Consider the following 14,091-nt stretch of genomic DNA (forward strand, 5'->3'; position numbering starts at 1 on the left):
GATATGTGTCCTGAAGTGAAACATGACTGATAATATCGTACTGTATGTAATAACCAGACTTCACCTTGCAAAATGGGTTAATCTATCATCTCTCCTCTGCGCAAAACAGGCAAAACCCTCTTTCAGACAGTTCTGTGCAAGCTGTTCTTTCAATATGAATTGAGTTATGTTCCAATCAAACAAATCATGGCTTGTTCAAAACAGGGCTGCTCCAAACAGGGCCATGAGTAATGGATTGAAAAAGTCTGTATTTGATTACCCCTGCCGCCCAGGGTTGACTAAGATCCATTTGAGAGGCAGTGCGGTGGAATTCCAATATGGACACCCTCCAGCTATTGACCCTGTCTTTAAGTGGGCGCTGTGCTTTTAGTGTACTTACACTGGTTGTTCCACATCTTCTTCCTCCTGGCAGTTTCGCAATACTTTTTGATGGCAGACACCGGCTCCCTTTCCCCCACTCTGCATTATTGATGCATCAGAGAATGTGGATAGCCTACTTTTTTGTCATAACCCACTCAGGGCACAGATGCAAAGAAGTAAGGGACTGGTGTTGGTGTGATGTATTAACTCTTTCGATGTCATTCCATCATCTTAACAGAAAGAAAGAAATACATTAAGCTGTGAACAGGATCCAGAGAGAGAAGAGAGAAATGCTAAGAAAGCTAAAAGTCCACACTGGAGCTGATGTTGAGCTCGCTCATCAAAAATGTGGCATTTACGATAAAAAATGAAAGTAATAGTCGGCACGGGTGACACAGTGCTGCAGTGGTTAGCACTGTCGACACCGCAGCAAGAGGGTTCAGGGTTCGAACCTTTCTGTGTGGAGTTTGCATGTCCTCCCTGTGCCCTCGTGGGTTTCGTTTGGTTACTCCGGCTTCCTCCCACAATCCAAAGACATGCAGGTTATTGGCTACTGTAGGTGTGTGTTGCTGTTTGTCTCTATATGTCAGCCCTGTGATAGACTGGTGAGCTGTCCAGGGTGTACCCTGCCCTCACCCAATGTCTACTGGGGTGGCTCCAGCCCCCCGCGACCCTAAAAGGATAAGCGGTGTAGTGAATGAATAATTGGAATGTACTTGTTGGGTGCCTTCCCATTGAAATGAATACATTTCAAAGGTGTCTGCAACCCAAGTACCACGGATCTTCATGGATGTGAAAGTGAGAGACAAAAAGGAGCTACAGCAGCATAAAGACGTGATACTGCAATGTCATGTTATGAAGTTCTATGTACCACTTCATGCATGCTTCCACCCAACATACCTGAAATGTACAGTCAGCATACAGTACGATTCAAATGAATTTGGTGCCTGACTAAAGTCTGAGCAGCAGAACGCCATGTCAACTGATGTCATGGTACATTTTCAGAAAAAAAAAAAAAAAATTTAAGAGTGTGAAAACTCTATGATGATTATTATCTCTAAAGCTGAAACATTCCTCAGCTGTTCAGTTCTACTGGTGAGTGCATGGTGCAAAAACAAAACGTCTGAAACAGAATGAAGAGAAGGAGAGAGAGAGAGAAAGAGAGAGGGAGAGTTTGTCTGGGCAGAGGCAGACTCTCAGTTCTGTCTATAGATGGCAGTATTCTAACAGAAACAGAGTTGGACTGGGGACTCACTGACTGGGTTCAATGTGAGCTGCGCAGACAAAACTGTGATGGGTAAGAAAATTTTCTCTTCATAAATGTGATTCACTATTCAGATGTATCAATATCCATCCGGTTGACTCGGTTATAAAGGGAAAACACAAAGGGGAATGCTGGGAGATTTAAAACAGTTCGTAATTTCTCCAGAGAATTCTCCAAAACTGTAAATTACAATTATTAAGTTAGAAACTTGAGTCTATCATTACTAAGTGAGCATCTTTTAGGTAAGGTGTTTTTTGGCAGATGGGGGTGGAGGTGGGGGTGTGCATTGAATATTACCATACAATATCATATTCACATCAAAGTGCATGCTCCGTGTTTTTTTTTTTTTTAAGTTCTTATTAGCGCAGTTCTGATGTTGTTCCAGAGCTGAAACGTTGCATCATACCCAAATGTTTCTTTAATGTATTTATTATTAATGTTTTTCTTTGGGCGGAAACAGTTAACACCACAATAAGCCGGAGTGTGAGGGGGCTGGGTTTAAACGCGCAGTGTGCCGGTGGCAGCGTACACACACTACTGTACATTGATGGAGCTGCTAATCTATGGCAGAGCTCTGTGAGGAAGCCACGCCGCGGGTCTGAACCGACGCTGCGAAACCACACCGTTGGACGATGGTGGCAAACCCGGCCACAGCTCCTTCACAACCCGCAACCTACTGTACGGCCGCCCGGAGGACGCTGAATCCCCAAACTGAAGGAATGTGTCGCCTCGTTGACACAGTCCTGTAAAGTAACGTTCGGTCACTTCAGGTGGTGACGGCTCTGCTGCGAAGTTTACGCACTGAATTTGCAATTACTCTCGGTGATGAAGGGTTTTTTTTTTTTTTTTTTTTTTTTTTTACTTGAATGAATGACGCCGCTGCCGCCACCACTGCCGCGGAACAGGTCTCGTAGGCAGATATATTTACGGAATTGGAAGAAGTAGTGAATGTAAAATTACCGAGGCAACCCTCGCAAAGGGAGACTTTTGACCAGATAGAGCATTTGGAAACATTTTCTGTTTTTTTCTTTTTTTTTTTCTTTTTTTTTTTTTTTTTTACTGTGGATGTGAGTCTAGCGCATCAGTTAAAACCCAGAAGACAGCAAAGCAGCCGCGCTGGAGGGAACAGGATAACCGGGAGATCCAGTTTAAATGAAGAGGTGAGTGCACGATTAACACGCTCGTTTCGGCTAAATCTGCTTTAGTGGGTGTAAATATTTGTTTAAATCCCACATGACTGTCATATGCGCTATTGACACAAGAAGAAAAAAGCAGCCACACTGTTCAGGAGAGGGCTAATTTCCGACACTGCGGAGAGACAACTGAAGAGAGACATTTTTCATTTTAGGCTGCAGGCTCTGATAAGGTAGCAGCCCGTTTCAATATTTCAATATGGCTTTGCCACAGCTCACACTTCAATGCATGATGAAGTGACATATATGGTTTACAACAACTGGATTGTTTGTGCATATGGGATCATTGCATTGGAACTGTGGTCTGCACCTACAACTGGCTTTACACACAGGTGTTGCTTTGGATCCTTCACATTTCCATCATCATCTATTCTCATTCATTCCGGTCATTATTTGGCTTCCTCTTCCTACACCAGAATTATTGAGTTACAGTCTGTTCCACAGAAATGATCCTTCCAGTCAGCCTCATCCTGGTTGATGGGATGCTCCTGGCTTCTGTTAGTAAGATCTAGTTCTACAGTATTTAATGAAGTTACTTGAGCAGCAGTTATTTTTAGAGTTTTTATTTGCTAATACTTGCAAGCATCACACTGCTGGACTGTTTAATGATGTTGATTTGTTGACCTTGATTGTGAGCTCAACATTACACAGGCGTATATTTAAAGAACTACACACTGCACATAAACCGTTTCAGATGTAATACGCCGACTGGTAAGCAGGCTACAGACCTGGACCTGTTTGTCACTGCAACAAGTGAACCTTAAAGTCTGTGGTCTGAGCTGATCATCAGTTAAATGTCTCACTTTTTGTGTTCACTGAAATAGAAACACTGAATTACTTTCACAAGGTCACTGATCTAGTTCACATCCTCTAGATTTTATATTTTGTCAGATTTGTTCTCCCCAAGTGGTAAAACAAAAAAAAGAAAAGAAAAAAAACAAATTGAAAAGAAAAGTAACAGCACAAAATAGATAAATAATTTAAAAAACAGCCTCATATATTGTTGCCAAATAGCATCAATTTGGGATCCCAGGTCGGCTCAAGACCTCATCTGTCCAATTCAGCAGATGCACCAACAAATCTTCATTCTCTGTCAGGCAGCCAGCGGGTCCGGCAAGCACCCGTGACAATGACTCTAAAGAAAATAAATGTTGTTTTAAGTAGAAAATTACCTTACATTTGCATGAAAATGACTTACATCTGCCATGGCTGATGGGTAGCATATTAATCCCACCGCTCGTGCAATCAAAACCTGCTCCTTCTTGGTGAAATCACTTGTTTTTTTTCTTCTTTTTTTTTGTGCGTGTGAAGCGTGACCCACTCGCATCATTATTTTAATATTCATCTCAAAGTGAAACAGTAGTTTGACCCCCAAAGCCAACCACCAGGGTGGAAATAGCTGCCTTTGGAATGAACAAACCAGAGCTCAGCATTGGTTTGATTATTACATGCTGATTATGTTCACCTAATTAACTCCAATGCAATGGAAAAAAAAAAACACACACTCGCAAATAGTGTGTTGCTACCACTGACCAGCAGCTGTTATATGATTGTTTTCTACACTTCAGAACTTCAGTTCAGCTTTGGCTCAAATTCTTTTTTTTTTTTTTTTTTTTAACCATCTATGAACCCACATTAACCTTATGGGACTCAAGTTTATTGCTGCTAAGTTATTTCTTTGAAGACGAGATCATACGAAAGAATCGCTGTTAAAAATATCTCCAAAGCTGTTGTTGATCGTCTCAGTTAATTCTAAAAGCACAGAATCACAGCCGGTTTGTTCTCTTTTTAAATAATGGAGGATATGAGCAAAGATGTTAAGAATTCTGCTCAATGAATCACTTTCAAGTGATGCCTTTGAAGGCACGTCGTCCGAGAGAGCCTTTCGAGAACCACAACATCACACAGTCATCCAATCAATAAGGTTAACCTCGCCGAGCTGGAGAGAAATTGCTTCGACTGGACAAACTTAGATCGAGCTTTGTGGAGTAACAGTCGTGTTCTCTGCTACTGCCGCTCCACTTCACCTCTCTGTAGGGGACTGCTAGATTTTTGATTGGATTTACGGCGAGGCTGTGTGGGTCAGCAAGGTATTCTATACTTAGTTACTGATGGAGTTGATTTGCATAAGTCTGTTTACGACTGCAACTATTTTCCCCAGGAGAAAACAGTCAGGTCTTGTGTTCTTTATTGATGGTGTTTTCACTCGTCCTTAAACACAAGATAGATTTATTTTAGTCAGGATTGTGCACTATTCACTGCAAACGCTTTATCTCAACTTTGGGAAGAGACGGAATCAGCATCTTGTCAGTGTCTGCGACAAACTCTGCTGATGGGCGCACATGGCTCAAGAGCGTCCTCTGTTGATGAGGAGCAAAGAGACTAAAACAGCAAGCGGGGGCTAATTGTCCGACCACCATGCGATCGTACAACCTCTGCCTTCCACTCGCGCTGCTCAGCAACTGTGTTAAACATCACTGACTCATTTTTTTTTTAACTGCATGATTTGCTTCTGAATGAGTTGCTGCTTTTTTCTGCTTGTTTTTTTTTTTTTTTTCTTAATGTGTACTGTGTCACCAGCAGCATTCACACAGCACACTGCTTGCTCCTCTTTGGACACCCCCCCCCCCCTTAAGGCAGCCAGTCTCACCACAGTTTAGCTTGAGAGATTTTGACAAGTCGCTACGCATGCAGGCAGAATCCTTGACCTATTTCTTAATGAGTGAATACTGCAAATGCGCTCAGCGGCTGTGTATTCTTGAACAAACCCCCCACCCACCCACCATCCACCGTTAAAGCGACCCCCACCATCCCAACTGTCTTTTGCTCACACACACATACACACACACACACACGAAGATAATGGCGCTTTTGTGACTTCACTGGCTCATTCTCCCACAGATATACGTCCTCCTTCTCCCTATCTGCTTGGAGTGTGCAAATAGTGAGTGTTTGTTTTAATGCAATTGGGCTCCCGTCTTTCCCCTCACCGTGGGCTGTTTATCTGAACCCCTCAACTGTCCAGCTGTCACAACAGAGATCTCAATCTCCCTTGACCCACACGCACGCTTCGCTCCCTCACTCCTTGTTATGTGCGTGTTTTGCCCCGGAATCCTTCGTTTTACGGCGAAGTGCGTACGTGTGAGGATTGACACGAGGGAGATCTGGATCTGTGGTGACATTGATCAAGTGGAGTGCTGCCAGGGAGAACATTTAGACTGAGAGGGATCCGGCCTTTGGCGAAAAAGCCGGAGAACGCGACCGCCTCTTTCTCTTAATCCACAAAGCAGGCGGGCACCATTTACCACCTTCCCTTCTCTGGATAATTGTAAACAACACAAGTTTTTCTACCTGTTCCTGTCGCTTCAAGCGCCGGAGAGATGGTCTCTGTGGGCGATGATTATCCTAACAAACATTCATTGAAGCTGCTGTTGGGCTGTTGTAGAGGCAATACTCTGATATCTTGATTCAGGAGTGAAGTTGAGGAGCTGAGAAGTCTGCATCTGCATCTGGTGTAGGATGACACAAAACTTTAATGCAGAGATACTCAGATACGCCGAGGCAGGTATCAGGCTAAAATTGGGAACTGATATTGGAGAGCGTCCACAATGTTACAACATGATAGCAATGGAACTCATTTTTAGAGAGCAGAGCAAATTGATTTCCAGACTTTCTCCATTACATAGATGATGAACTGATATATCTCTTTTTACTGAGAAATAGATAGATTTTCATTTACTTTGTCCAGGAAGTCCCAGGTAACACCCTGTGCCTCAATCAGAATACGTTTGGATAAAATATTTTGATGCATCTCAATGCCCCTCCGTCCTCCTGCTGTGTGCGCCAAATAGTAAACTTTACTGTTTAATATCCTTTTCTGAATACACCCCCTTGATATCAACATATAGATACACATATATCTTAAGATGCTCTTTGATAATACCCACACAATAGCAGATGTTAGAAAACACCACGGGGCTGCATTTAATGGTCCAGTCATGCTGCCGCAGCCGTTTTCATCATCTTGAGTAGTTGTGCGTGTTGCCTTCAGTGACTTATTGAATCGTTGAAACCATTTTAAATTGATGACTACAGGCCACTACATTGTTAAGTAGCAGCTTGCCCAGTATGAGCAACACATAGCACAGAGTGCAAAAATCAATGCCACTCCTTTGCATTTCATTTTTCACGATACACAGTGAGAGCATACATTTTTTTTCTTTTTTTTTTTTTTTTTTTAATGCTGTGAGTACTTGAAAGAAAAGAAGAAAAATCCACCTTTTCTGCTGTGGAGTTCAACTGTACTGGGATTTATTTTTCTGTGATAGGTCAGAGTTTGTCCCCCCCCCCGCCTCTGTCAGGATGCTTTTTTAAAAAAAAATTTATTTATTTATTAATTTTTTGCAAAATGCAAGCTCCAGCCAGCCTCATCAGAGGGACAGGGAACGGTTAACAGTCGTCCCTCTGCCAGGCGCAACTGTGGCCAGTTCAGATCCTGCTCTCTCTATTGATGGCAGCAAGTTAGCAATGAACCCCAGTGTGCACTCCGCTGTCCCAAAGGCCTGCCAGCTTGCTGAAACAAAGCCTTTTGTAGGGCCACTAAATCCAACAGATGGAGAAATGGACAGTAAATGAAAGTAGAGGGAAAGGGGAATAAAGGAATTTAGTGGAGCATGTTTGTGGTTAGGCATTTAGGCAACTCCTTTGGGAAGACTAACACCCTCACAATGCAATATTGGCAGAACTTAAACGTTCTCTCGTTGACATGCTGCAAGATCGGCTTTGGGCCCCTGCGTGAGCGGAGGAGGCAGTCTGCTCACGAGGTCTCTCCAGGGCCAGGGCAGCCTTTATTAAGATGTTAATGGAACTGCCTTTATGACACATTTCCATGGGACAGGATCCCTCGCCTCTACCATTCTTTAGTGCCTCAATCCTGCCTGCCACAATCATCAGTCTCTCTCCCTCACACAACAGTCTGTTTAGGCATTCAGCCCCATCTCCACATTCCCCTACCCAAGCGCTCCCGCTCTTTATCTGATCTCCGCTGTCAGAAGCCGTCCTATATTTTACCACGTGTAACAAAATTACGCGATGCCAGCGATAAGGGCAGCAATCCTGGCGCACGGGGACCCGTAGAATAACAAGTCTGGCTGTTTGTTTGTCACTGATCTTCACACTGGTTGGAAGTCAGACTGTCACCCCGGCAAGCCATGAGGACTGTTATTTTATTTATTTTTTTTCTCCACCAAACACTGTCAGCTGGTCGTTCGTTTCCAGAACACTACCTGCATTGCTTCCCCCTCAGTCGCCTTAGCCCTGGAGCAGCTCCCCAAGGCTGCCCAGTACAGCCAGAGTGGCTTATCAAAGCAACAACTAAAAGGGAAGACTTCGAGCTTTACATACAACTGCCTTGACTTAGTTCATTTTCATGAAAGGCACTGAATGCATTGTCTCTACCATTTTCTCTTTTCACATCCATTTGAATATAAGTCAGTTCAGCCTGGCACCATCAATAATCAATTAGCTGGTGTCATGGGAGGATGTGTCTTTTTGTTTGGTGGAAACTTGACAATAAGTGAGCAACAAAAAGGAGCGGGAGAGAGAGGCAAGAGTGGGAGGGGGCTTGTGTAAGACGCCATGGGGCAGCTGTCAGGAGCAGATGACGGTGTGTGAGTGTGTGTGTGTGTGTGTGTGTGTGTGAGAGTGTGTGTGTGTATAATTTGTGCTTGGCTGCATATGTGTGTGTGTCCATTTTAATTTATTTTTGTTTGACTGCGTGGCACATGTGTCTCTTGTGTGTGTGTGTGTGTGTGTGTGTGTGTGTGTGTATGGGTGTGTTGAAGATGAGGCACCAGGGTAGGCAGTCAGGGCAACACAATGCTGTGCTGCCCACACTGCCCCCTGGTGATCAGGATGCCTCTGCCTGCCATTGTCGCCATGGTTACTGCAGGAGAAGGGGTGCAGACATCGCTTGTCTAGTCTGCTCATGTGCCATAGGGGAGCCCGGCCAACAGCAGCTTTGTCCCTCTACTACATACACTGTAGCCCAGTTACAACTAGCACCACTTTCAACTCGAAGGGGGGCCCTCTCCTCTGTTTCAAAGCAGTGTGTGTAATTGACTGTTTTGTAGGATTGTAAAATCCAGAAGGTCACTGTATTTACATGAACTCAAGCCTCTCTATGCTTTCTGTATTGAATTATCTTCCTGTGGGAGTCTAAAGAACGCATCAGTCAGATTCTCTAGTGCTTCAAGGCTCAGTGACATGTATATACCTGCACCTATGCTCTCTTCATTGTTACTTTTTTGCACTCAGCCATGGCCTTATCTGGGTGGATAGCTCCTCTCAGTGTGAGGCAAGAGCCTCATCCTCAGCCTTCAGCAGAGACGGGAAGAAAAGAAAAAATGGGAAATCAGGCCTCCCAAAATCATTACTGAGTGAGATAGCAAACAGAAAAGAAAACCCCGTCTGGAAAAGTCCTCCCCCTTCTCCGTCGATCTCGTTCCCTCCTACACACACACACACACACACACACACACCCGCTTGATAAACTTTTTCCACTGATGTGGACCAAAGTAAATTGTGCTAAATTGATGATGAAAGACCTTGAAACATCTTCAAAACACAGAATGTGGGCCAATGTCTTTATTTCCCTGCAACATTGATAGAAGCAAAAAGACAAACAGTTACACTGAAAGAGTCGGCTGCTGCTGCCTATATATGTGACTGAAAAACATGCATGCTCGGTCAGGTTGTGACGATACAAGGAAGGCAGGAAGGATCATGGATGCATGATAAAGAAAAAAAATTAAAAAAAGTTGGTCTGAAGCTGCTGCCGCCAGAGTCCTGCAACTCCAGACTCTTTACTTTGGCTCAAGGTGATTTATAGTGTCCAGGCCAGGGGAAATGAATTCTCCCCTGGGATAACTGTTATGTTTATGCATGAATACATGACTCTGATCCACACGCTGAAGCCAGTGGGAGAAAAGGGATGAAAGGTACTTAAAAAGGGAGGCAGCTTGTTATAAAGCCCACACAAAGTCTGTGCCGAGGATGTCTGCTTGCTTTCCTGGCATACTCAGGGCAAAACTGTTAATAACACTTTATGAACGCACTGTAGTTGCCTTTGCTGCTGATTTTGACCTGGGCTTGACCTTTAAGATTATAGCTTTGTGCACTATAAGCATAGGGCTTTGTGGAATGTGTGGGATACTGAGGAACAATGAATCCTGTTTTACCCCCTTGATGCATTTCTGGGAGCCTGTCTTATCAAATGATATCAACAAAATGGCCATTGTGAATCACGTTGTACAAACTAAATGGAGCTACAGCGACTGCGTGCCTGTCGACTGACTGCTATTTGTTCCTGCCGGCCAAATGTTATCAAGATGAATCTATCATAGGGGAAGTTAGATGTTGTTTCATTACTCTTACTTCCTAGTGCCCCTTACTATCAAAGGGAAACACTGCATGTACTCAGTGGGAGCTTGGCCCAGACAGCCACATTATTCTGCCTCCGTCATAACCAATGAAATGTGAACCGTGACAGCAGGGATCTTCATGTAACCTGCAGTAGATGCAAGGAAGATGATTAAATGATATCACGCCATGCAAAAATAAAACGCATAATCAAAAATCACTACATCTTCACACATCAGCTGCAATGTAGGTCAGAAAAGCGTCGTCTCTCCTGTACTGTTTAAGGAGAATGAATCGGGGTATCTAAGGCAGTTATTGTGAGTGTGACAGCCAAGCCTTTTGCAGCAGAGGACTTGAAAAAATCCCTGTGTTGTCCGTGAAGATGCTGATTAAATATGACTGCTCTGTTGCGTTTGCCTGCCTGACAGAGGCAGAGGTAGAAGAAGGGAGAGTGTGGGGAGCGGGAGAAAGGCAGAGCACCGGGCAGGTTTGTACTTGAAAGCGATGATTGAGCATCCTTTCTTGTCTTAATCTGCAACAGTTAGGGATTTACACCATAGAAGCTAATGGTATTAATCAGCTGATCCACACAGAAGGCGCAATTCAATGGATATCTGACGCGTTACCACTACAACCTCCACACCACTGTTTTCGCATTCATCTTGTGGGGAAAACCAGAAAAGTTGGGAATTAAGATATTTTTCTTTTCTTTTTTTTTCACGTTGCGGAAAGCGTTTCTGAGCTTGTAGGTACAATGTTTACTGTTAAGCACTTTGCACAAGCTTCATTGCCTTTGCTGCTGCAAGCCCTCCCCCACATTTCGGAGAGAACATGTTCAACCTGACAAGGGGTGAATAGGTGAGGTGAATTTGCATTTTATTACAAAGCATGCACAATGTTTCAGGCTATTTTTTTTTCCCCTGAACATAATGTTGAATATAAACAATTTGCTTTTGCAGGGTTTCAAGGTCCTTAATGAATGTTTTTTTTATTCACAAATTTCCACATATCACTGTAGAGGAGGGTTTCATTAAAGCAGTTAAGCTCTCATTTTAGTTTTAGTCTTTTCTTTTTGATGAGAACAGTAAATACGCGTCTTCCCTCCTTCCTTTCTTGTGCCTCCTCTCTTCTTTCTCTTCTATTTATTTGGGGAGGTGGAAGAGTGAGAAGCAGTGAGAGTGAGCTGAGTGGAAGGATGCCAGAGGGGACTGGCATGTGGCTCAGATGCCGGGAAATGTCAGCACATTTCTGCATTCACCTGCTTTTTGGGATCTTAGCAGGCGTTCTGCTGCACATCCTCAGACAAACAACAAAAAAAAAAAGAAAGAAAGAAAAAAAAAAAGGAAAAGTAGAAAATAGAGTTTTAAAGGACAGAGGTGCTGCTGGGCAACGTGTCACTGTTGAATACGTCCAGACAAGTACATATACTGTAATCATGTTTTTACTCATCTGAGCGCACACACACACACACACACACACACACACACACACACACACACACGTACACACACCTCTTCTCACCGCAGTGTAAATCATGGATTCCTCATGTGCAGACATTGACGAGGCTGATAAAGGACACCTTGCCTTTGTTTATTTTGTCAAGGCTACAGTATTCATGGGTTGTGTTGTTCAAAGCATTAGTAGCTTCAATAGCTTCAGGTCTGAAAAGATGAGAATGTAGTGTTTCTGCCTGCCTGTCTCTCTGAAAACATGTACAGTAGCTTCTATGTCAAGGTAAACAACCTCACCTCTGCACACGAGTCTTTGACGCAAAGACATAGAAAATGGAACTGTAGACAGGACAGCCGGACAGATTTTACTGCAGGAGACAATGTTAGATTATCTTATATATTTTATACTTTATAACAGAAAGGAGCTGGTTTCTAATATAGCATTTAAAGGTCCCATATTTTACACATTTTAAGATATCCATAAAATATATTTGCACCAAAAACCCCCTCAATGTAGTTTTTGAGATGTTTTCTGAGTGTTCAAATAAAAATATAACAGATTTCAGGTAAACACTCAGAGAAACCAAATCCTGCAAGGCTGGATGGTGGGTCTGGGTGGGCGGGGCTTGGGGCATGGCTGAGAGTCCTGGCGGCTCGTTTTAAGGCTCAGTTTCTGAATATGAGCTGTGTGCATTTCTCTGTGGACTGAGCACTTTGATACTTTCACAGAAATTGATATAGAATCTACACCTGCTTTATAATCAAAAACAGACATGGAAATCTCGCCTCATACAATATGGGACCTTTAAATGAAAGGGAATGCAGAGGAATTAACTGCTGAATATCTGCACTGTCTAAAGTGCATTAGTGGTTTTGATGTATGACTTCATTTGAGAGGTGTCATCCTCAGGCTTTCTCTGTGCCGCCTGAGAAAGATGTTGCTGTTGATAATTCACCTCGGTGAGATGGCTCGAACCTTGACCATAACTCATCAAGGTCAGGGGTCACACTCGTAGCAGCACTCAGAGGGCTGTGCTGCAACAATGCACTAAAATCTAGCAGTGCCCAGCTTCTGAGGAAGAAACAGGGAGGTGTGTGGGATTTTTACCCGTGATACTGAGTGAGTGAGTCAGACAGGACGAGAAGAGGAAGCTGGAAGGGAGGGACAGAATAGGAAGGCAGAAATGTTTTTGTAGAGGTCAAGGGCACTGTGTACCAGGCAGAGGTGTACAGCTAAGTGGCACCATTTGCACAGCGGTAGTTAAAGAAAACAAAACAGAGGGCTTGGGAATAGACTGGCTATCCCTGCTTCAGCAATCTCACAGGATGTGCAGTACAGGCTCGGATGCTCTTGGTGCGTGTGCAAGTTTAGTATTCCATACTAATGGGAAAACTCTCTCATTGACTCCGAGTCGGTCCCAGCCAGACTGAAACAGCAGTGATCCAACCACCAAGTGTCCTAATTAGCCCACTTCAGCATGTTAGTTTGCCCCAGCTGCTCCTATTTATGTTACTGATGAAATGCTGAATGGGGTTTTTTCCCCCCTTCGTTACATCGTTCTCGAGGGCAGCAAATAGTCAATTTTTATCGTTTTTCTCTTTCCTGTTATTGCACTTTTTTTTTTTTTTTTTTTTGCGCTGGAGTATGATTATATGTTTTCCCTGCTGCTGATGCAGTTTATGGTGAGCAGCAGCAGGGACTGTTTTGTTTGGCTAAAAGGGGCGACTGCCAAAATCCCCTACCCCGTGTTTTGCTCCCATCTCCCTCAAACTGACAAATGACAGAATGTGGCGATAGAAGGAAATACTCCGGCTGCCCGCTGCCGTGTTTATGCTGACTCTCTTGCGGGCATCAATTTCATCATATCCTCTGCCACAGCATACTTAACATCGAGAGGTTTCAGTTACATCTCTCAATTGGATGGAGAGGGGCTGGCTCGCCCGCCGAAGCCTCATTTTACTGCTTCACTAAACCCGTGGCCCAGTATGATCGCTTTTAAAGCAGTCAAGCCACAGCGTCCCTCCCTCAGCCTCATCATCTATGTGTGCGGTCTAAGGAAGGAGTTAATGTGAGGTGAAAACTTCCACACAGAGGAATTCAGATCGCCCGGGTTTGGCATTGGACTTACTGACCAAGCATGGGAATGCTTTCGTTGATTTATTTTCAGTTATTACTCTGTCTGTTCATGTTCTTTATTGCTCTCCTTTTTTTTTTTCGCTCTTGATATTGCTCTTTCCCTCTTTATTGCTCTTTCTTTCACCTCGCTCTCTCTTTTTGGCTGTCTTTTTGTCTCTCTTGCACTGTGGGATCTGGTCCCAGTCTGCCTCACTTCCTTAACAATGAAACAGATGCTAATTTTAATCATCTTACCAGCAGAGAGATTAGTCTTTGATCAAACTTAAT

The 14,091-nt window shown here is 43.7% G+C and overlaps 1 protein-coding gene across 1 annotated transcript in view; it reads left to right on the plus strand.

Annotated features, from left to right (window-relative positions):
- The first annotated feature begins 2,126 nt into the window (after positions 1 to 2,126).
- Positions 2,127 to 14,091, plus strand: part of plxna2 (plexin A2) — a 180,517-nt gene continuing 168,552 nt past the window's right edge. Inside the window, exon 1 of the mRNA XM_056384398.1 lies at positions 2,127 to 2,784. The gene's annotated coding sequence lies outside the window, so the exon portion shown is untranslated. The remainder of the gene's footprint in view (positions 2,785 to 14,091) is intronic.

The sequence above is a fragment of the Seriola aureovittata genome, chromosome 9 (assembly GCF_021018895.1).
Source record: "Seriola aureovittata isolate HTS-2021-v1 ecotype China chromosome 9, ASM2101889v1, whole genome shotgun sequence".
Taxonomy (NCBI): domain Eukaryota; kingdom Metazoa; phylum Chordata; class Actinopteri; order Carangiformes; family Carangidae; genus Seriola; species Seriola aureovittata.